This window comes from Chinchilla lanigera, unplaced genomic scaffold, assembly GCF_000276665.1.
Source record: "Chinchilla lanigera isolate Chin_1 unplaced genomic scaffold, ChiLan1.0 scaffold00057, whole genome shotgun sequence".
Classification (NCBI taxonomy): domain Eukaryota; kingdom Metazoa; phylum Chordata; class Mammalia; order Rodentia; family Chinchillidae; genus Chinchilla; species Chinchilla lanigera.
The window spans coordinates 1,969,036-1,993,624 of record NW_004955458.1 but is presented as its reverse complement, the minus strand read 5'-3'; the positions used below and the strand labels follow the sequence as shown (position 1 = coordinate 1,993,624).

The window sequence follows — 24,589 nt, the reverse complement described above, 5'->3', positions numbered from 1 at the left end:
ACTGGACTCAGACCCTCTCCCCACTGCTCAGAAGGAGCCAGGAGCCCTGACTGGCTCCAGCCTCGCTCCATAGTCCCATTTCCTCCCTGTCTCTGGTTTGCCCACTCTGCTTCAGGTGCTCTGGCCTCTTCTTCCCATGAATGAGACAAAAAATTTCCCACTGCTGAGATTTTTGCACATCCTCCCTCCCACTCCCCACCCCCATTCCTTCACCTACCCGGTCAACCATCCTCCTGCCCAATGTTCACATTTGTCCCTTTATCACTATGCCCATGTATTTCCTCACCACAGCCTAATTAATAGCCTAGGATGATTAAGGTTATTTTTTATTGTATTGCCTCCTGTATTTTTCCTTCCTAGCGCTGTCACAAATATAATTCAATAATTACTAAATAAGTATGTTAATTCCTCCAAATCCCCCACTGGCTATCAACTTTCCCAAGCAAAGACTATCTGTCTCCCTTACAGCTACATTCCTAGCTCCGCAAACCCTACCGAGACCTTATACTGTGTAAATAACCAAAGTGTGGAGGACGGGAGTCTTCTTCCCAAGTGCAGGACAGAACCAGTTCTGCCCCATCACCACCACATTCAATCTTAAAACTTAGACTTCTAACAGGTTTTAGAAGGCATCAGAGAATTAATCCATTTTCATGGGGATGTTTTGGGTAGTTAAGGTCTGCAAAGGATAAGAGAGAGGGATTTGGTTTAGATAGCAAAAGCATTTCTGGTGGACGCCTTGGTAGCAGTGATTGTTCTCCCATCTGTCCATTGCTGTGTCCTGAGATTAGAGATCTTGAGACTCCACACAACTCCAACTGCATACAGCTTAGCCACTGCACCCTCCCTGATATGGCCAGTGTCCTGTCTTTGCAGGTGACCCAGACGCTGCCTCGACCCCAGGATCGGTAAATGGTGAGTCCTTCTCCCTTCCGCCCTAGCCCTGGGTAGAAAGGTTAATGACTGAGCTTGTGCATGAAAGAAATCAGAGAAGTGTAAGGATCCAATGGGGAAGAGACCTGGAGTATGAAAAGCGGGGGCTTAGGGGACTCTATTTAAAGTGATATAATCTTCTGCCAAAATGATTCTCTTTTTCCTTTTTTTATGCAAATCGATTTCACATTTATTAACATAAAAACACACTTAGTGTTTCCTATTTTCATATGCAAAAGCAATACAATAATTGGAGTGTATGTAACATCATTAAATATGCCTTAGAAAAGAAGATAATTGAACTATATTCCACATGTGATAATAAACTTAAATTCATTGCACTATTTTTGTATAATATCCTTAAGTAAACTACATGTCTTTAAACAGGTTTCTATTAAGTACTATCAAATTATTTCTCCATATGAAAAGCTAATTTTGTGGTTTTTTCAAAAGAAAGTTTTTATTTTCCCTTTTAAGACATACGGTTTTTGAAATAACAAGTTATATGTTATTCATTATTGTCATCACTTTTACGTGTGGTCCTTCAGAAAGAAACAAAACATTAGCTTCTGCCTAAACATAATCCATCTTTTAAACTCTTTTTGATTATTAATTTATAACACTCATTTTGTCACCACAGACATATATTAACAATATGGAATAAGTTACAGAGCTGTAGGATATTATTTTTACTAGTGTTACATGTATCACCTGTAATCAGGAGCTGCATCACGTTTAAAACAATAATGACAGTGTCTACTATTACAACTGACCTGCTTTTAATTATCAACATATGACATTTATGTTTTTGAGAAAAACCTCTACATTTTAAGTTTGTTATTCTATACATAAAAGGATCCCACACATTCTGTTGGCTTTGGTAAATGAATAACAACAATAAAAACATTTCACAAGTCAAGCAATACATGTTACTTAAGTACTTTTAAAAGTTAAAAGTACAGGGGCTGGGGATTTAGCTCAGTGGCAAAAGCACCTGCCTGGCAAGTGCATGGTCGTGAGTTCGGTTCCCGGTACCGGAGAAAAACCAAAAAGTTAAAAGTACAATGTAAACCATCATCATGTTATTTAGTAATTTACTTTCTACTTATTTTCCAAAAATTATTTCAATATACTTAAAAACCTGGCAAACAGTATGCATTTACTAACAATTCTAAGGGCCTTAAAATAAATAGGAAGCAATATTTATTTTCCAAATTAAGTTCACAGTTCAAAACCAGAGAAAATGTTTTGTTCATTTTAAGGTGATCTGCAGTCCATGAGTCATAAATTACTTTGAAATGAGGCAAAGTTCTAATAAATAAATAGAAAAATTTACAATACACTCTTATATAGTCACTGGAAGTATCTTTATACTTTGGAAAGGAATGAAAAAGTGCAGAGTTCAGTAAATCAAGGCAAAACTCAACTTGATTATACATAAGATGGATAGAAGAAGCATTTTATGTTTTTAAGAATTCCGTACAAGAAAAATAGAAATAACTTTTCACTTTTTCCTTCATTTTCTACATGTTCTGATCTCAGACTTTCTTCCACTCTAAGAAAGTTTTGCTTTTATGTTTGTCAGATAATAGTTCTTTAAAGTTTGCTTTAGGAGTATTTATCTGCTATGAAGTTCTTTTTTCAGACAGGATTTGAAAGTAGGATACTTGGGGCTGGGGATTTAGCTCAGTGGCAAAAGCGCCTGCCTGGCAAGCGCAAGGTCATGAGTTCGGTTCCTGGTACCGGAGAAAAACCAAAAAAAAAAAAAAAAAAAAAGAAAGTAGGATACTTCTGGACTGTCTTATAACTCCAGAATCCTCTATGGAGTCTGTCCTTCATAATTCCAATAAATTCTTTTTATATCTTAATTGATCATCTTTGTCAACATCAAAAATCTTGAAGATAGTATTCACTAAATGTGTTGAAAGTTTGAGGCCAGTAGCTACATAGACAGCACGTTTAAATTCATCTTGTCCTATAGAATGGCTTGCAAAGTTATACATATTTAGGGCTATTGCAAAGTCTTCTAGGTTGTTCAGAAATTGGAAAAATGATCTAAAGTCATCAAATGTGATGCCCTTCTCTTCAGGTATACTGTAACGCACATTTTCCAAAAATACTGATGTATTTTCCACATTTGCATATTGTAAAAGAATATGAGCAAAAATCTTCCTCACTGGTAGTATTCATTCCATTAGAGTAGGAAAGGAATTCTGCTTCCAGAACTTCTGTTTGGAGGTTATCTTCAAAGTTGAGCTCAGCTTTTCCTTTCTTTCCAAAAAAGTGGACAAGAAGTGTAGTATCTGATATCAGACTTGTGATGTCATCAGCACGCTCTGAGGGGTCTGCAAAGTGTGCTTGACTTGGGTTTCACCCCAGTGTGTACCAGTAGCTTCTGGAGACAAGCTCCTCTGCATCTGTTTTAAGTACCAACGTTGCACACTTTTCTTCATCTCCTTTAGTTTCTCTCTTTTCATTTGTTTTCCCGAATATCTCTTGAAGCACCAGAAACTCCTTTTCATCCACCATCTCACTGCCGTCAGTGTCAAACATGTTGAAAGCTATTCTAAAACCTGCATGTGGCTTTGTTAAAATACATAAAAGAAAAAGATATTCTGTATAAGAAATCACAGCTCTTTCTTTAAGATTTCGAAATAGCTTTGATGAGCTCTTCCAAACCGGCGGTGTTTCTGAGAGCATCTGATTTAATTCCTATTTGGAAAGTGACTTCCACGTTTTAGCGAATTTGGGCTCATCCGTTGTAACAGCCAAAATAAAATCATATGGAGTCATGAATAACTGCCCTTCACCTTCTGTGGAGGCAAATAAACGAAATCGCCTCTCCCGAGACGTAGCGTAGAGGTCTAAGTCTTCAGCATCTGTTCTTCCAACAGCAACCGTCTCCTTGGCAGAGGCCACCGGGATGGGCAGCAGCCCCCGGCCGTGGGGAGGGTCCTCGGGCTCGGCTCGGCCCTGGGGTCCGCGTAGAGCCGGTAGCACACGAGTTCCACCAGACCTCCGCCGGCCGCCGCCAAGATGCTCAGCTACCCCCAGCGCAGCCTTCGCCGCCTCCGCCACCGCCCCCTCCCCGTCCTCCCGCCGGAGAAGCAGTGGCCGGGCGGGGCGGTCCCCACGGCGGCCACAGGAGCCTCGGCAGCTCAGCTATAGAGCAGCCGCGGACAGCTGCGCCGGGGCGGGGATTCTCTTTTTCCTTAAATCGCAATCCACTCTAGGAAAAAGCCCTGAAAAAAAACAGGAAAAGTCTTAGGCTTGAAGGTTGCTACAACCCTAGCACTTGAGAAAAGTTAGTCTCTAAAAGAAGTGGGTGAGAGTGTGGCCTGAAGCCAGACCACATGCTCCCCGAGGAGAAGCAGGCTTCCTTCACTTCCTCACCTTCTTGCAGATCCCCACAAGGCATTAGCTGCCTAAAAGGAAAATGCACCAAAGCCATCAAGGAACGGGAGATCCGGCCCTCTGGTTAAGTCTCTGTCAATAGCAGGGTCTTAGGTGGGCATAGCGTCACTGCCTATAATCCCAACACTCAGCAAAAGAATAGCTGTGAGCTCAAGACCAGTCTGGCCTACATAGTGAATTCAAGGACAGCCTGAACGACATAGCAAAACCCCAAAAACCAAACAACAACAACAAAAATAGGAGGCTCTTGAGCTCTAATGCATAAAGACCAGGATCCCTGGGGTGAGCCAGACTGGACACAGACAAACCCAGACTCCTAAGGAGAGTGGGGCAAGTTGTATAGCTGTGCTTGTACATACAGAATTTCTGGGGTAGTAGCTATGTGTACCGGCCTACCAACCCTCCCATAAGAAAGAAATTGGTTCCCTCAGCAAAAGGATGTTCATGGTGCTGCTGTTATCATTTTTCCTCTTCTGTCAAGTTATAAAAAATTCTCCATAAAGGAAAGAGAATAAACCTACAAATATCATATGTGTGGTAAAAAATATTTCTTGGTCTGTCTTCTGTCTTTTACTATTTGCAGTATCTTTTGACATGAACAGGATATAAATTTGTATGTGATCAAGAACCTTCTCATTTTTTAGTTTCTCCTGTTTTCTTCATTTGCTGAAGAAGGTCTTTTCCACTGCATAGTTATTCTCATATTCTCCTAAATATTCACCTAACTTTCTGTTTTTGTTTTCAGATTTTTAAGCCATATGGAATATAGTTTATACATAAAATGAAGGAAGAAACTATCTTCACCTTGCTGAAAAGCAAATTATTCTTATATCATGTAATTAATTATTGCACCTACTGAATTCTAATTACGGTTTTTTTCATGCAGTAGATTCTCTGTTCAGTGCTACCTTATGTTTCTCTTTGTCTATTTCTGAGTCAAAGCCATATTACAACTTCTAAAGGACAGGGACATTGCTTTTCCTATGTATCCACAGTGCGTAGAAGATGTAAGAATGCTTGTAAAATTGAATTCCCCACTGTAGATGCTCAAAAGCATTTGTCAAATTAATGAATGAATGAACTGTACTTGAAGAGTGAGTCTTTCATGTGGAACACCAGTGTCCTCTCATCCCAAATGCTAGTAGTTCTTACACATTTCCCCAATATCAGAGAAATATATTTTCTCATTTCTAATTCTAACTGGGTTTTTTTCCATTATAAGCAAGCAATCTATTGGCTTTTGTGTATTTGTCTTATATTCAGACATGGTACCAATTCTTTTATACCTCTTTCATAGGTTTCTGATAGCAGACTATCTTGGGTTTTCTAGAAGTGCATCATTTAATCAGCTTATCATCTGCAAATGAAAGTAAATTGCCCTTACTGTCAGGCTAATTCTGATATGCCCTTTTCTTGACTGAATCTGTTAGATAAAACCTTCAAAATAATATTGAATAATAGTGGAGATGAAAAGGACCCTTATTTCCCTGATTTTAATGGCCATTGCTTCAGTATTTTCTCATTTGTGCAATACTTGTTACTGATTTTTGATAAATAGCCTCTATAACTCTATGGAGTTTCTTGTCTCTTGAGTTTATTTTTTTAAGTTTTACTTAAGCAAGTTTATTGGTGCACTTTAGGAATACATAATGATCACATTCACCACAGGGAGTTTGTACCTCTACATGATATATCTTGATTTTTTTTTCCAATTCCCCTTCCCTCTTGTCAACCCCTCTTCCCCTCCTTATTTATAAAAGTTTTATTTCCAATTTTTCCTTCTTTTCTCATTTCTTTTTTCTATTCCCTTCTCTAATTTCACCTTCTCCCCACCCTAGGTGATTTTCTCATTTGAGCATTTCCTTCCTATTTCATGATGTCTACTATACATTTTGGTCTTTATTAACACTTTCAGGATCCTTGCACCAGAGACACAATATAGTATTACACGTTTTTCTGATGTATTTCACTTAAGACTATGTTCACAAGTGCATCCACTGACCTAGAAATATTTCAAGTTTATCCTTCTTTACAGCAGAGTGGTATTTCATTGTATAAAAAAACCAGATCTTTTTTATCCATTCATCAGTTGATGGACATTTGAGCTATTTCCAAGATTAAGCTACTACAAACTGTGCCTCTATTAACATGGGTATGCATATATCTCTGTGGTATGATACTTTTAATTCTTTTGGGAAGACAACAGAAGGGGAAGAGCTGAGTCAAATGGAACCTCTAGTTTTAGTTTTAATTTTTTGAGGAAAGTCTACACTGATTTCCAGTGTGGTTGCACCAGTCTACATGCCCACCAAGCGTGGAAAAGGGCTCTATCTTCCCCTCAGCCTCACCAGCATTTGTAATTGTTTGATTTCTTGATAATAGCCATTCTTTCTGGAGTGAGATAAAATCTCAGCATTGTTGTAATTTGCATGTCTCTAATGTTGAACTTTTTTTCATATATTTATTCATTACTTCTACCTACTCATCTGAGAATTGTATACTCATTTCAGATGCCCTTTTTGGATTGGGTTTTAATTTCAGGAATTGATTTTTTTTTTAGTTCTTTATATAGCCTAGATAGCAGTCCTTTGTCTGCGGTACAACTGGAGAAAAATTTTCTCCACACTATGGATTGACTCTTCACTTTGTTGGTGGTTTCCCTTGCTATGAAAAAGCTTTTTAATATGATGAAATCCCAGTTGTTGATTCTTTGTGATAGTTCCTGTGTGATTCAGGTTTTGTTCAAAAAGTCTTTGCCTATACCAATATACTCAAGAGTTCTACCTATTCTCTCTCCTAGCAGATTTAGTGCTTCTGTTTTAATATTTATACCTTCTATCCATCTTTATTTCAGTTTAGTGCATGGGTCTAGTTTTAATCTTCAGCATGTGGAAAGTCACCATATGTTGAAAAGGCTATCTTTCTTCCAGTGATGCTTTTTTGGCACTTTTGTCAAAGATAAGGTAGCTGAGTACATCTGGAGTACTTTCTGCGTCTTCTGATCTGTTCCTTTGATCCTAGGGTATGATTTTCCAAGTATCATGCTGTTTTTATCACAGTACTCTTGCAGTATAATTTCAAGTCTTGGGTTGTGATGCCTCTGCCTTGTCTTTGTGGCCCACAATTGCTGTTGCTATTCTATTTCTCTTCTAGTTACAAATCAATTTCATGTTTTCTCTAATTCTGTGAGATATGCTATTGGAATTTTGATTGGGTTTGCATTAAATCTGTATAATCATTTGGAAGTATGGCTATTTTTGCTATATTGTGTCTTCCTACCCAAGAACAAAGGATAACTTTCCATTTTCTAGTACCCTTTTTGATCTTTTCCAAAGCACTATAGTTTTCAATGTAGACATCTTTTACTGCCTTCATCAGATTGATTTCTAGGTTTTTCATGTTTTCGGATGCTATCCTCAAAAGTGTTTCCCTAATTTCTCTTTCAGTGAATTTGCTATTTGTGAGCACAAGGCTATTATTTTTCAGTGTTGACTTGTATAAAGCTATGCTACTGAATTTGGTTATTAAATTTAGAAGTCCTTTGGTGGAGTTCTTGAGGTGTTTTATGTAGAGTATCATGTTATCTGTAAATAGTGATAATCTAACTTCTTCCTTCCCTATCCTTTTTTTTTTATTTCTTTCTCCTGTCTAATTGCTCTGGCTAATGTGTCCAGAACTACACTGAATAAGAGTGGTGATAGTGGATATCCTTGTCTTATTCCTGATTTTAGAGTGAAAGCTTTCAGTTTTTCTCCATTTACTATGATTTTTACTGTTGGTCTGTCATAGGTGGCTCCTATCAGGTTGAGATAAAGACCATTTATCCCAAATTTCTGTAGGTCTTTATCATGAGTGGATGTTGGACATTGTCAAATGCTTTTTCTGCATCTATGGACATGATCATGTTATTCTCATCACTGGTCCTGTTGATATGGTGTATTACATTTTTGGTTTACATATTTTGAATTATCCCTATATTCCTGGAATGAATACTATTTATTTGTGGTATATAATACTTTTGATAATTTGCTGCACTTTGTTTGCCAATATCTTTTGAGTATTTTTGTATCTACATTCATTAGGGACATTGGCCTGTAATTCTCTTTTTTGTTGGATTCTTCTGTGGTTTTGGTATCAGAGTAATGTTTGCTTCCAAGAATGAATCTGGAAGTAATGCTTCCCTTTCAGTTTGAGAAGAGGTAGCATTAGGTCTTCTCTTAATTTCTTATAGAATTCAGCAGTTAGACCCTGGTTTTTTTGGTGGTAGTTTTTTAATTACAACTATAATTTCATTGATTGATACTGCTATTTAGAATTTTTATATCTTATTGATTCAGTAAGTAATTCAATTAGTAATTCATATGCAGCTAGGAATCTGTCCATTTCATCTGTGTTTTTCATCTGATTAAAATACAGATTCTTGAGGTAGGTATTGATTATCTTCTGGATTTCTGTAGGATCTACTATGATTTCATCCTTTTCACTGTTAATTCCATGTTTTTGAGAGACTTTCCTTTTTTGATAAGAGTTTATCAATTTTATTTACTTTTTCAAATTGACTATTCAAATCATTGATTCTTTGTACTCTTTTCTTAGTCTCCATTGCATTAAAATCTTCTTGGATCATTGTAATTTCCTCCCTGTTATGTGCTTTAGGCTTGACTAGCTCTTCTTTTTCTAGAGGCTTGAGGGTCAACATTAGGTTGTTTATTTCAACTCATTTTGTTTTTCTGATACAAGAATTCAGCACTATATATTTCCATAGTAGAACTGCTCTCATTGCATCCCATAGGTTCCACTATGCTGTATTGGCATCATTATTTAACTGTAGAAATTCTCTAATGTATTCTTTTATTTCATCTGTGACCTCTTGGTTGTTCAGGAAGGTGTTATTTATTTTCCATGTGCTTATGAAGTTCTTACAGCTTCTTTTGCCATTGATTTCAAATTTCATTGCGCTATGTTCTGATAGTATGCATGGGATAATTTCAATTCCTTTGCATTTATTTAAGCATGTTCTATGAGCTAATATGTGTTCTATTTTGGAGAAAGTCCTGTGTGTAGCTGAAAGAAATGTGTATTCTGATATTGTGGGGTGGAACACTGTAGATATCTACTAAGTCCATTTATTCAAAAGTTTGTTGCACTTCTGATATTGCATTTTTGAATTTTTGTCTAGTTGAGATCTGTTTGTCACAGTGCAGTACTGAGGTCCCCATGCCAATTCTATTAATTCTTATGATTTTTCATCTCCTTGAATAATTGTTGCATGTAGTTGGGTGCACCAGTATTTGATGCACATATATTTATGATTTTTCTCCCTTCCTCTTGGATTGTTCCCTTTACAAGGATGTACTGACCTCTTTGTATCGTTAAGGAGTTGTGGCTTGAAACCACTTTGTCTGCAAATAAAATAGCTACCCCTGCTTTTCTCCAGGTTCTTGTCAAATGGAGTATTGTTTTCCATGCTTTGATTGTCAGTCTAAGACTTTGTTGCTGAATTAAATGTACTTCTTGTATAGAGAATATTGTTGTATCTTGCTTCTTGATCCATTGTTAAATTTATTTCTTGTATATAGCACAAGGTTGGATCTTTCCAGTGTTTGGATACAGCATATTGTTGACCCATTTTGCCAGCATGTTTGTGTTTTTAAGGGCTTGAAATACTTCACTCCAAGATCTCCTTGACTTGAAAAGTATTGAAAAGTCTGTCTTGACTCTCATGGGTTTTCCTTCATAGGTCATTTGTTTCTTTTTTAAAAACAGCTTTTAATATTCTGTACTTGTGATGAATTTCTGAAATCATCACTATTATATGCCTTTGTGTAGATTTTTTTTCTATCATGGCTAATTGGAGTTCTATATGTCTCACATACCTCTATGTGAATTTCTTTTTCCATGCTTAGGAAGTTTTCTGTCATTACTTCTGTGAACAGTTTTTTCATGTCTTTTATGCTATCTTTTGCTTTTTCATTGAATCTGTTCAATTTTATGTTATTCTTCTTTGCATTATCCAGCAGCTGTTCCCTTAGTTTCTCATGTTCCTTTGCTCCTTTTAAGAAATCTTTCTTTTCATGAAAGATTTTTAAGAAATCTTTCTCTTCACTAACTGCAATTCTCTCTTTAGATCTGAAATTCTGTTTTCTAATTGGTTAATTCTGCTTCATATATTTTCAGTGGAATTTTTAATTCCTGGAAATTTATTTGAATCTGTTTCATGGATTACGTTTCTTTCCTATGTTGGATGTTCATAGTTTCCATCATTTTCCTAAGCTCTTGTATTTTTTTAGATGTATCTTCTCTAGAGACACTAACCCTGTCTTTCAGTATGGTCACTATCACTGTAGACATCTGAGAAATTATTTCTGATTTGATTTTTTGTAGAGTCTCATTCATCTGCTCTGTTATTTCCACTGTTACCATTTCAGAGAGGCCATGTGGATGACTTTCAGATAGTTCCACATCATGGCTCCATGGTTTTGCCTTTGGTAACCCGTAAATCTGGGGCTGTCTCTTGTTTAAGTGTATTCCAATTTTCTATTTTTTTCAGTTTAATACCTGGGTTGATGCTTGTAAGTTGTGTATGGTAAGTAGCTTTATTGCTAGTATTTAGAACCCTTAGGAAAGTACCACTTAGAAGTGTCTTCTAGCTATAGCAGACTTTTTGGTTTTGAGTCTGTTGCAAGACCTGACTGCTTCAATTTACTGGGCATGGGAAATTGCTGCCTATTTGGCCTAGGCCCTGGTTGTTTGTTACTCGCCTATAGTGTTGTTTATGACCCTTAGGGAATCTCAGTCTTGCTACACCAAGAAGAACAACTGATTAGAACAATTATGTCACTTTGGCTAAAGTAGTACAATCAGCAATAATGTAGCATGAAACACAGCTTAGGAAATAACAAATTGTGACAACCATTAGTTTGTCATTTTAACCATATGAACTAGATTTGTGGTTATACAAGAAGATCTAAAATGAACAGAAAATTGTATACAGTAAATAAGCTCTCAAATTGCAGTTTTATCCCCAGAGGGAAAAAAATGAAAAAAGGGTTAGGGGAGAAATGGAAAGGAAGAGATTAGAAGCAAGGATGGAAGACAAAGGAAGAGTTTGTGAACTTTTGGAAATTGGTGAAGAAGACATAAGGAAAAGAGAGAAGAAACAAATAAAAACAAGAACAGAACACACCAAAAAACTAGAAATTGTGTTTGCACTCATATAAAAACAAGAACAAACAATGAATACAAAAACAAGAAAAGAGAAAAACACAAGAAGAAAATGAAAAGGAATAGATCCACTTCAAAGTGTGTTTCTGCTGTGACAGTAGACAACAGGGGTAGACAGAATCTAGATCCATGTTGATTAATGCCAGCAAGCTAGCCATAGATTTACAGTGGGGTAGTGGATAATCCCAGCATACTTTCACCTTTGTTCCACTGAATATCAGACTGGTTTCTTGCTGTAAGGCTGTAACTGAATATGTTCAACCTCCAGCACCGCAAGTGCATCCTGCAAGCTTGAACTCAGCTCACTGACCTCCCACCTTTTGAACTGGGCAGCCACACCTTAACACAAGGAGCCACTAGATGGAGATGCTGTTCTGATTACTGAGCTCACTTGGCCCCTCTCCAAAAAACCAGCCAATTCTCCTCTCCTGGGGAGTGTCTAACCCTGAAGTACTTACCAATAGGTAAAATAACAACCATTGATAATGTCCTACCACTTTGTAATTTGGTAAATCCCCCTATTACTATGTTATCCTTCTTTTACTCTTTTAAATAAATTAAAAAAAAAAAAAAAAACCTGAAGTACTCATTGGCCACTGCACTGTGCTACATCCACTGTTTGATTTCACTGGTGCATTTATCCATAGAGGCCTCTGTGCAGGCTTGAGCCATCCACCCTTCCCATGCAGGGAGTCATGGCTCAGGTCAAAAGCACAGCCTTCCACCTCATTCTGTATCGTGGTGTATCACTCTTTGCTCTCATTGCGGGCTTCAATTCTCACTTCACTTCATTCCTGGATCCTGGGGACCCACTTCCCTCCTTCTTCTCTTCCTGGCTTTGCTCTATTCCAGTGCTGGGACACCAAATCTTGGAAAGGCTCTTTCTCTGCTGCTCATCCTTCCATTTTCTTATTTTAATTAAGAATACCTTTTTTCTTAGAATTTAATTGAGAATTTTATTATAACCTAATAATGACCTTTAGAAAATCTATTTAGTTGAAATAATCTATTAGTATGATCTTTCTCCTTTCATTTATTGATCTGATACAATATTGAAATATTTCTTCTTAAGATTTTCTACAAAGAATCTTGTGTACATTTCTTGATATATCCTACTTGGTCATACCACATCATTCTTTCAATGTAGTATTCTATTTCCTTTGCTAATATGTTTGCTTTAGATTTTACTGCCTCTGAGTCAAAAAAGAAAAAAGAGAAGAGGCGTCATCCCTATCTTGAGTATGAATGGTATAAGAATAGACCCAGAATGAATGGGCCCAATGACTAAGGCAAAAGTACTGAAGAGTACATTCACTCTGGGTCTATGCTCATACCATTCCTACTCAGGATAGAGATGACATCTCTTTTGATGCTGAGAAGTTGGGTTATACTTTCTTGTTCACCTCAGTAAGCCCAATAAAAGATGACACATAAGGAAAACTTTATTAGACAGACTCCACCCACAAAATGTATACACTCTTCAGGAAAAGAAAAATAGTACGGTGTTTTTTTCAACAGATCCTGTCATCCTTGTATGGCAGACCCTAGAGGATGTTGTATGTCACAGAAAACCCTCTACCCTGCTAGGCCTTAGAGAAGAAATTGAAAAATCATGTGCAGCAATCTCAGTGACCAAGGTTACCCAAGCAGCATTTCACCATATTAATAAACATTTAAAAGCCAGTGGTCACCAATTTGAAATTGTAGAGGCCAAAGGTAACATATTAATATCATGATGTCACAATGCATTTAGTATTAAAATATTTACATAAGTTTTTCTTTTCCTAAAGTATGTATGCATTTTTGGCGACTCTATTTCCTTATTAGCAAAATTAAAATGTTATCCTAAAACAACTAGGAACTGTTGGTATTATTATTACTATGATGATGATAATGATGAAGATGATTATCATTATTAGTATTATTAAAATTCTCTGGAACCTCTCATATATGTCCATGACAAGAATGAGTGAAAAAACACAAGGTGACTCCAGGGTGGAATACAAACTTTGAAAATTACAATATATTCAACTTAATTTTTAAAATTTTGGATTCTTCATATACAAGTGATTGGCTGCTTTTTCACTCAACATGGAAATAAAGCCACTGCTGGTGTATCCTGAAGCAAGCTTGATATCGGGTGTCATATTAGATCAAGCTTCACAGAAACACAGATTTACAATGCTACTGACAAGAGTTTCTATTTCCTTTCTCCCCAACCTGTGGGGCTGCTGGTTTTCTGAGTAAAATCAGTTGTGTGATGACTCCTGAGATAGAATCTTAAGGAGTAAACTACAGTCCTTCTCACTCTACTCACCAGATAATCAAAACTCCAAGACTCCTTTAATCATTATTGCTACTCACTGCATGTTATCAATTTATTGCCCATAGTCTTTTCCTACTGAAAAGCCATTATCATAAACGGAGGGGGGAAAATCGTTTATGAGATAGAGAAGGTGCATCCCAGAAAAATAAGTCATTTTAGATGTGACTAAAGGTATGACTCTACTTATATGTTGACTGACAGATGAAAGTTAGAGCTAGAGATAAAGGGCATTATTAACATTAAGTGCAGCACCTTGCTTGGCAAGCACAAGATCCTGAGTTCAATACATTAAGTTTACTGGCCATGTGGGAAAAGAAAGAATAGAGATGGAGACCAATATCCTATTACTCTGTAATAGAAAGAGTCACAGTTTGACATAAGGTGATGGCCACTGAAGGTGAAACGTGACTACCAGGTAGAGCCTACAAACCTTGCAATGATTGCTTTATTGGGTCACAAACCCTAATGCCTGAGTTCAGCCTTCAGTTCTCAGTATGAGTTGTCAATTAGTTGACATCAGCCTCAGAAAACATTTTTACTATCCTGAGCCACCCTGCTCAACAAGATTCCATCCTAGTAGCTGTATTTCCACAGTGTTAACAAATCTGTGATCGAGTTATGGAACCCAGTGTCTATTCTCAGCCTAGACTATGAGATTCTCCTGCTATACAATACCATGAAGCTCTTACCACTGTTTTGTTTTGTTTTGTTTTGTTTTGTTTTGTTTTGTTTTTTGTCTTTTTGAGACAGGGTCTTGCTATGCAGTTCAGGTTGGCCTTCACCTCACTTTGTAGTCCAGGCTGGCCTCAAACTCACAGCAATCTTCCTGCCTCAGCCTCCCAAGTGCAGGGATTACACCATGCCTGCTACCACTAATGACATAGATGAACACATATAAATCTAGCATTTTCCATAATTGCAGAGACTATTTGAATAACACAATTTTTAAACACATAGTGAATGAGACTTAATTAATCAAAGGAAAAGGAATCAATTATTATGTCTCAATATTCACTCTAACATCTTTTTCCACTGATCCTACTCTCAAACCATAGACACAATTGCAATAAAGTAAATTTATTTTCTGGCTTTTAATAGTGAAGATATATCATAGAATTATTAGCTATCCAAATGAAGAGTCCTAAGGCAGGAGGTCTGATTTGCTCATGCCTGTGAATTTGAAGGACCCAAATACAATCTTCATGGCAGAGGTAGAAAGAGGTAAGTAAGAAACTTGCTCACAGAGCTGAGATGGACTCAACTGAGAAAAAAAGTCTCTACTCCAGTCAGCATCTGAATATCACATCCCTCAATAACACTCTCCACACAACAATAACATAGATTCAATTGTCCTTCATTTCAACTCATTGTCCTGTATAAACATGGGACTCAGCAGTTGTTTTCATGATGTAGATAAAGCACCTGTAACTTTAACCATTTTAAGAACTTTTTTTTTTTTGGCTTTAGATTAACTTGCACTTATTCCAAGTGACTGCTGACACAAAACATTATCAGTGAGAATGTCCTCACAGGGTTACAGACAGACTATGTACTACTAATCCTAGTGTGGCTCTTAGGTTAGAACTCACCCCAATGCCTCCACCGTAAGCTACACTAAAATATTACATACTCTTCTTTTCTTCATTTAGAGGACCATCCTACCTCCACCTCCTCAAAGGATACTGATGTGGTGAGTCTTTAAATCTTTTCAACTTTTGAGAATTTTACACGCACAAATTAATGCACTTATTCCCCAACTCTTTTACAACTTTGATCTATCTAACACTTCTAGTCTAAATCTGAACTTGATGATGGTTTGGAAATAAGGCTCTACTTAGATCTACTCTTTTTCTCAAATTTTTGTTGAAGTAACAATCATAATTCTTACTCCCCTATGACCCTTGATTTCCTTCAAAGACATGTAAGGAGACATTTTTCTCTGTTTCTTAAATTCAAAGCTGTGGAGACGATGACACCTTTCTGAATGCTGCTTATGCATGACAATTTATTATAGTCACATATTCATTTTTTATTTTCATTGAGCAATGGTAAACAAATCAGCTCTTACATTACACTAGAAAGTACCTAGATAAGAATAGACCTTCTGCATGTGGCAGAATTAACACTGTTTTCTCAAGTTCATTACTCACTGGTAATTTTCAGAGCTGAATGAGCATTCCACATAGTGTATGACCACAGATAAAGTGAATTAAGTGCATCCCAGAATGCAAAGAGTAAAAGCCAGACTTTGTAGTTCTAGCAGCTCACCAATGCACATGTACATGAAAATCAGGACCAGGACATAATGTTTCATAATGAAGTACAACACCATGTTTTATTTTCTAGAGGAACCCAGGAATTCTTTTCACCTAACACTATTGCCACTTTTCACAGCAACAGAAGGTGTTCATGGAGATCGTTATTGAAGCACCACCATTCATAGTAGAGGTAAGTCTATCTTTGCACGTCTATCTTTGCAAGTCTATCTTTTCTAACTTACCACCAGTGCTTTCTACCACTACTTTCCCAGAAGAGGATGCATAGCGAAGAGGAAAACCTCATGTATTTAGTGTCTACTTCCACTGAGATTGTTTGAAACTATTTCATATAAATGGAATAAGAAGAAATATGTAAAGTGACCCGGTGTTTCTTGGCTGCTGATTATGTCTTTATGCTGGAAATCAAAGGCTAAGGAAATGTGCATTTTGAAAGCCATTAGAATTGTTAATATCTGGAGCACAGCCACACTGTTGTTGAATGGAGCAGGGGAAATCCTCATGAGGCATCTCTCAGGTAGGAGTGCAGAAGGAAAGGACAGATTCAAAACCTATCTAGAATGAGGTTTAGGGAACACTGTCATGTAGCGTATGTTAACACTGAATTCACTCTAGAGATGCCTGTATGACTTAAAGGAATCCATGGATCTCTGCACTCTGGATCCAGGGTGAGTGAGAAAGTTCAGATTGTAGAACAACTTTTGTCAGGCAAAAGGAAGGCTTGGTTAAGCATTGCCGGAGCCCAAAATTCATTTTATCCAGGTGTTCAGTTTTATGAGTGATAGAAAAATAGACAAAAAAAAAAAAAAAAAAAAAAAAAAAAAAAAAAAAAAGAACTCTGTGTCTTCAGGTTCTGGCAGGGCATAATACCTCTTTAAAAATTTGTGTAGTGAGAAACATCAAAAAGTCTTAAGTTGGAGACTTTCCCTAGGAAACCATGAAATTACCAGCTGACTCCCCAGGCAAAGTGCCTGATATGAGTAGTGGGCTGAGCAGATAGTATGTATGAATCAGGCCATGGAAGGACAGAGCACAGGAGTATCTGGCATAAAAAGAGAATGGAAGTGGCCCTCAGAGAGCAAATTTTAAAGCACATTAACTGTAAATTTCTATATATGTGTGTATACCAACATAGAGAAACAGTTGTATGCTTCTGTGTTTGTACTTATATCTGTATACAAGTGCGTTAGTGATTTCTAAGATAGATATGTGACTTGTAACTAGGTGTTCCCCTAAGTCTAATGTTCATCTGTAGGATTTTTCAGAGGTGGATGGATCTAGGGTGCTTTAAATGGATTAAAGGTATATGATAACTAAATTAGTGCACTGATTGGTTTGGCACAGTTCTGAGTGTGGATAATGGGAAGGTCCACCCTGCATATGTGTGGCACCCACCAGTAGGCTCATAGTTTTGATGGAATATAAAGGGAAAGATGGAAGGCAGACTCGCTGCCTTCTGCCTACCATGCCATGAACTGTTTCTCCTCTGCAATGCCCCTCTACCACACTGCCTGGCCTTAGGGTCAGCTGATTATGGACTGAAACCTCTACAAACTGTGAGCTGAAATAAACCTTTCCTCCTTTAATTTGTGGGTGTCAGGGATTGCATTCCAGTGACTGGAAAAGTAACTAAGACAATCTTAGAAAGCAATTCCAGGAAAACTCAAAAATCAATAGAATGTGAAAAAGTTTCTGTCTTTCAGGCTATAGCTCACCCAGATTGCCAAAGAAGACATTGCAAGGATGATGATGTTGATAGTTGACACATTCACATGGAAATTCTTTTTTTTTTTCTTTTTTTAAATTTATTTTAAAAATAGAAGGAAAACATATTAACAAACAAACATCCATTTACAAAATACCATAAGAACAATACAAGCAATACTGAATTACAGACAAAGCAGTAGAAAATTAACAATGGTTGTTGTATTACATACTGATATCTTCAAAGTGGTTTCTCAGGAAAACAAATATAGACATGCAAGACTGATCAAGTAATCATTAACTGTACTTTTCAAGTGATAGAAGTCAGTAGTACAACTATGTTAGCTATCCTGTATATACATACATACATAATTTCCCCTTCTTTCTTTTCTCTTTTCCCTGACCCCAGTAGCTTTTTACTTTTTTTTTTATTTTAAAGATAAAAGGAGGGAAACATTAACAGACATACAACATTTTACAACATATCACAAGCACAATACAGACAATACAGAGTTACAAACAAAGTGGTAGGGAATTAACAATGGTGGTTGTATTACATATTGATATCTTCAAAGTGGCTTCTCATGAAAACAGATATAGACATGCAATACTGGTCAACCAAAGACTCATTGACAGTTTCTTTCAGCATAGAAATAGAAGACAGAAGAACAACCATCACATGGAAATTCTTAATGCAGAATGCCAGCATTAACTTCAGATTTCAATTGATCTGGGTCTATAGCTCAGAGATAGGAGACTTAGCTGCTAAGTATGAGGCCCTGAGGTTGATCCCCAACACAACCCCCAAAAATCACTTGATTGGATCCACTCCTCTTATTTCCTCTGTTTTTATTGTTCAAGTTTAAATGAGTAAATTGGTGTGGCAAAACCTGAAGGTTAGCGTGGTTAAACTAGGCTGGATGGCATAGAAAATGTAAATGTTCCCCCTAAGTTTTACATAACTAAAAACATGAAGCACAAACATTTTAAATGCCTACTGCAATATCAAATGAGCTATTTTTAAAAAAGAAGCTGCTACTGTTTATTGCTGTTAATGCTGTTGTCCTTCTTGCAGTACCCAGGAGCAATACTTGGTAACTTTCCCTTGCATCGTGTGAAGAAAAGATCTATTAGACCATAAGTAAATCAACATTTAAACACTATGTCCTACTGGGTCTGCTCTGTATTTTAGCTCTTCTTGCTTGACTTAAATTCCTCCTCAAACTGTTATACAGGTGAAGGATGCTTCCCTTTCCACCCCCATCATATGTCTCTAAAATAAATACATGAATCAACAGAAGATCATGATGTGAAAAACATATTATTATGCTTCACCCATTCATCATATGAGGGAAAGTGATTATATAAAAGTCACTTGTAAGCTAAATGTTTGTAAATCCTCTTCCCGAGATAGAATGTAGAAGGCGCAAAACTAGCAAAGGTGTCTTCCCATACAGATGAAGTCTCCCAGTAACAGCCACATGTGGTCATCTCTGTCTGACTCAGGTTTCAGGTTCCCAGTCTCTTCCTAGGAAAAGATCTTTCCCAGGCACAAGGGGAGGTGTCAGCTAGGAAAAGCCTCTGCCTGCATCCACTGTTTACTAAAACAAATCAATGGAAATTTCTTCTTACACAAGGACAGCTCTTCACAGCCAGTTTTGTATCTGCTGAGCTCTGCAGTTTCCCTGAAGAACCAACTGCAAATATGCTAAGAAATATAACTGGGGAGAGATTTTTACTCTTCCACATACTTCAACAACTTTTGAATAGAAAGTGTAATTCATGACATCCTCATTGCAGAAAAATTTACCATCTACCAGGCAGGCCTGGGAACTTAGAATGATAATATGTATTAAAAAAAGAATTTAGGTATGTTATGTGCATGGACCAAATTCCCATGAGGAATGTAATAGATAGATAGATAGATAGATAGATAGATAGATAGATAGACAAATAGATAGAAAGATAAATAGAGGGGCTGGGGATATAGCTCAGTGGCATAAGTGCCTGCTTGGCAAGTGCAAGGTTGTGAGTTCAATCCCTGGTACTGCCAAAAAAAAAAAAAAAAAAAAGGAAAAATTTGGGGCTGGGGATTTAGCTCAGTGGCAAAGCGCCTGCCTGGCAAGCGCAAGGTCGTGAGTTCGGTTCCTGGTACCGGAGAAAAACCAAAAAAAAAAAAAAAAAGAAAAGAAAGATAAATAGATATAGATAGATATATACAAATATGTACTAATAAAAGTGAATTCTTTTATTCTAAAGGTTAAAAAGTCAAAACAGATCAACAGACACATTTACAAAATAACACAAAAACAAAACAAGCAATAAATTTCAGACAAAGTGATAGGAAATTAACAATGCTTGTTGTATTACGTATAGATACCTTCAAATTGGTTACTCAGATAAACAAATATAGGCATGTAAGGTTGATTAAACAACTAAAGATTAACTGTTCCTTTCAATAATGCAATAGAAGTCAGTAGTACAACTATCTTAGGCTCCTGTGTTTGCATATTTTTCCCTTCTTTCTCTCTTTTCTCTTTTCCCTCATTCCAGTTGTTGTTTCCTTTTGAGCAGTTCCTTTCCCTTTCATAATATCTATTGTACCTTTTAGATTTGATTCACTCTTTCAGCTTCTTACACTAGTGAGATAATACAGTATTTACACATGCAGGTCTGATTTATTTCACTTATGAGCAGGGACACTAGTTGTGTCCATTTACCTATAAAAGCCTTGAGTTTATCTTTCTTTATACCTGAGTAACATTCCATTATATAAAAATAGCACAATTTTTCTTATCCATTCCTCAGTTAATGGGCATTTTTCCTGTTTCCATGATTTAGCTACTACCAAAAAAAGGAAATTTTTTTTAAATGACCTTTTAGTTTTTTACTTGGATTATTTCATTGTAAAAGGACATCTGATGTGCCTGATATTTAGGGTCTTTTCTTCTACACTTCACTATATTAAATATACTGAAATAGACAGATTCCCAGATACATATGAATTATCAAAGCTCAATCAAGATGATATAAAAACTCTAAATAAGCCAATATCAGTGAATGAAATTGAAGATGTAACTGAAACCTACCAACAAAGGAAAGCACAGGTTCTCATGGATTGACTGCTGAACGCCGTTGTACAAGAAATGTAGAGTAGAACTAATGCTCTCACTTCTCAAACTTTTTAATGAAATTGAAAGGAAAGTAATACCCCAAAGTCATTTGTGGAAGCAAGTATTATCCTGATGCCAGAACCAAAGAAAGTTCCAAGCAAATAATGACTATAAGCCAATGTCCCCAACAAGCAGAGATGCAAAAATCCTGCATAAGTTATTTGTGAACAGAAAGCAGCAAAACATCAAGGAGATTATACACCACAAACAACCAGGATTCATCTGAGGGATGTAGGGATGGTTCAACACATATAAATCAATAAATATAATATGTCTTATTAACAGAGCCAAGGACAAAAATTACATGATCATCTCAAAAGACATAGAAAAGCCATTTAACAAAGTCCAACATCCTTTCAAGACTAAGACCCCTACAGAAAATTGGAATAGACAGTCTATATCTCAATTGGATAAAAACCATGTATGAAAAAAAAACAGAGTACATCATATTAAATGAAAAAAATGGAAGTTTTCACTCTACTATCAGGAATACTATAAAAATATCCACTATCACCACTCTTATTCAATTTAGTTCTGTAAAGAATATCTAGCGCAATTAGACAAGAGAAAGAAATAAAAGGAATAAAGATAAGAAAGGAAGACGTTAAACTACCATTATTTGCAGATGACATTATACTCCACATAGAAAAAGGGACCGGGGATATAGCTCAGTGGCACAGTGCCTGCCTGCCAAGTATGAGATCATGAGTTCAATTCCTGATACCAAAAAAAAAAAAAGATAAATCTACATAGAAGAATCTATTTGAAAGACTAATGCCCTTCAAGGCAAACACCCTTGTCATTCAACTTTAGTCTGTATTGTTTGTTCAGCTTTATTAACCTAGTACCCATTTTCCTTGTTTCATTTAAACTTTGACATGAAAAACAAGTCATAAACAATCACTGTGTTATATAAAAGACCATCAATTTAAACAAGTGCTATCTACTTGAGATTTCAGTTTTACAAAAATTTATTCTTCCATTTATTACAATGATCCTCATGGTTCTCATCTATGGAATGTGTGTGCAGCCCCATGGTTTCAAGTTGTAAATCAGATTCACCTTCTAAACTAGATTTTGGGTTCCAATAACTATGCTCACACCATTTCTATTCAGGATAGAGATGAAATCTCTTCTCTTTTGATGTTAACAAGCTGGGCTATATTTTCTTTTTTTTTTTTTTTTTTTTACATGGTTAAATTATTGGAATGTTCTTTATTTTTTTTTAATTTTTATTTTAAAGATAAAAGGAGGGGAAACATTAACAGACATACAACATTTTACAACATATCACAAGCACAATACAGACAACACAGAGTTACAAACAAAGTGGTAGGGAATTAACAATGGTGGTTGTATTACATATTGATATCTTCAAAGTGGCTTCTCATGAAAACAGATATAAACATGCAATACTGGTCAACCAAAGACTCATTGACAGTTTCTTTCAGCATAGAAATAGAAGACAGAAGAACAACCATGTTATCTATCCTGTATATACATGCATACAAAATTTCTCCTTCGTTCCCTTCTCTTTTCCCACATCCCAGAAGCCCTTTACTCTTCAGTGGTTTCCTATCATTTCACAGTGTCTATCATACCTCCGAGTTTAAATTAACTCTTTCAAGTTTTACACTAGTGACACAATGCGGTGCTTGCACATGTATGTTTGATTTATTTCACTTATGAGTATGGTCTCTAGTTGTGACCATTTAAATATAAAGGCCTCGAGTTTATCTTATATTTTCTTATTAACCATGGTAAGCCCAGTAAAAGGTGACACATAAGTAAAATTTCATTAGACAGACTCCACCCACAAATTGTACACAGTCTTCAGGAAAAAAAAAAAAACTAGTATGGTGTTTTTTTCAACAGATCATGTCACCCCTGTATGGCAGACCCTAGAGGATGTTGTATATCACAGAAAAGCCACTACCCTGCTAGTCCCTAGAAAAGAAACTGAAAAAGCATGTGCAGCAATCTCAGTAAACAAGATTACCCAAGCAGTAGTTCACCACACTAATAAACATTTGGCTAAGGGGCTGGGGATTTAGCTCAGCGGCAAAGTGCCTGCCTGGCAAGCGCAAGGTCGTGAGTTCGGTTCCCGGTACCGGAGAAAAAAAAAAAAAAACATTTGGCTAATGGCCACCAAGTTCAACTTGTAGAGGCCAAACGTTACATATTAATTTCCTAATGTCTCAATGAATTTAGTATTAAAATATTCATACAAGCTTTTCTTTTCCTGAAGTATGTATGCATTTTTGGTGGACTCTGCATTTCATTCTCAGCAAAATTAAAATGTTATCCTAAAAAACTAGGAACTATTGGTGGTAGTAGTAGTATCATTAAAATTCTATGGACTCTCTAATATATGTAGAATTCAAACTTTGAAAATTAGGATATAGTTCACTTTATTTTTTTGAGTCTTCATATACAAGTGATTGGCTGCTTTTTCACTCAACGTGGAAATAAAGGCACTACTGGTATATCATGAAGCAAGTTTGATCTTGGGAGTAATATTGGATCAAGCTTCACAGAAGCACAGATTTATAATGCTATTGTCAGGAGCTTCTAGTTCCCTACTTTTCAACTTGTGAGACTGCAAATTTTCTAATTGAAATCAGCTCCATCATGACTACTGAGACAGGATATTAAGGAGAAAACTACAGTCCTTCTCACTCTACTTACCAGATAGTGAAAATCCAAGACTTCTCTAATCCTTATTGCTACTTACTGCATGTTATCAATTTATTGTCCATAGTCACTTTCTACTGAAAAACCATTATCATAAACAGAGGAGAAAAAATGGTTTGGGAGAGAGAAAAGTTGCATCCCAGAAAAATTAATTATTTAGATGTGACTAAAGATATGACTCTATTTATACATTGACTGAAAGATAAAAATTAGAGCTAGAGACAAAGGGCATTATTAATATATTAAGTTTACTGGCCATGTGGGAAAAGAAAGAATAGAGACAGAGACCAATATCCTGTTACTCTTTAGTGGAAAGAGTCAAAGTTTGCCATAAGATGATGGCCACTGAAGGTGAAATTTGACTACCAAGTAACTTATAAAGTTAGACTCTACAAGCCTTGCAATGATTGCTTTGTTGGTTCACAAATCCAAGTGCCTGAGTTAAGCTTTAAACTCTCAGCCTGAGTTCTCAATTATTTGACTAAACCTTCTGAAAACAATTTTCACTATGCTAAGTCACCCCATTCAACAACATTCCATCCTAGTAGCTGTATGTCTGTGGGGTCAACAAATCTGTGAGCTGGTTATGGAACTCAGTGCCTGACCTCATCCTAGACTATGAAATTGTCCTGCTGCAAACCACCATGAAGCTCATACCACTCCTGATATTGCTGGATACAAACAAATCTCCTAGAAATTGCCTATAACTCCAGATACTGTTCTCTAATACAAAAAAAAAATAGGTATAAATGGCCACCAATTTCTCAAAGACATGTCTTTGAGAAAGACATGCACCTATGTCTCAAAGACATAGGTGCAGGCAGAAACTTCATGAATAAAACCTA

At 36.5% G+C, this 24,589-nt stretch overlaps 1 long non-coding RNA gene and 1 pseudogene across 1 annotated transcript; one reads left to right on the top strand and one right to left on the bottom strand.

Moving 5' to 3' along the window:
* Positions 1 to 2,474: 2,474 nt before the first annotated feature.
* On the bottom strand, positions 2,475 to 7,746 carry LOC102014117 (annotated as a pseudogene).
* A 7,688-nt stretch (positions 7,747 to 15,434) lies between these two features.
* LOC106149975 lies at positions 15,435 to 19,769 on the top strand. The gene is made up of 3 exons (XR_001236475.1): positions 15,435 to 15,587; positions 16,292 to 16,345; positions 18,953 to 19,769. It is a non-coding gene; the product is annotated as an uncharacterized LOC106149975 (long non-coding RNA).
* The last annotated feature ends 4,820 nt before the right edge of the window (positions 19,770 to 24,589 follow it).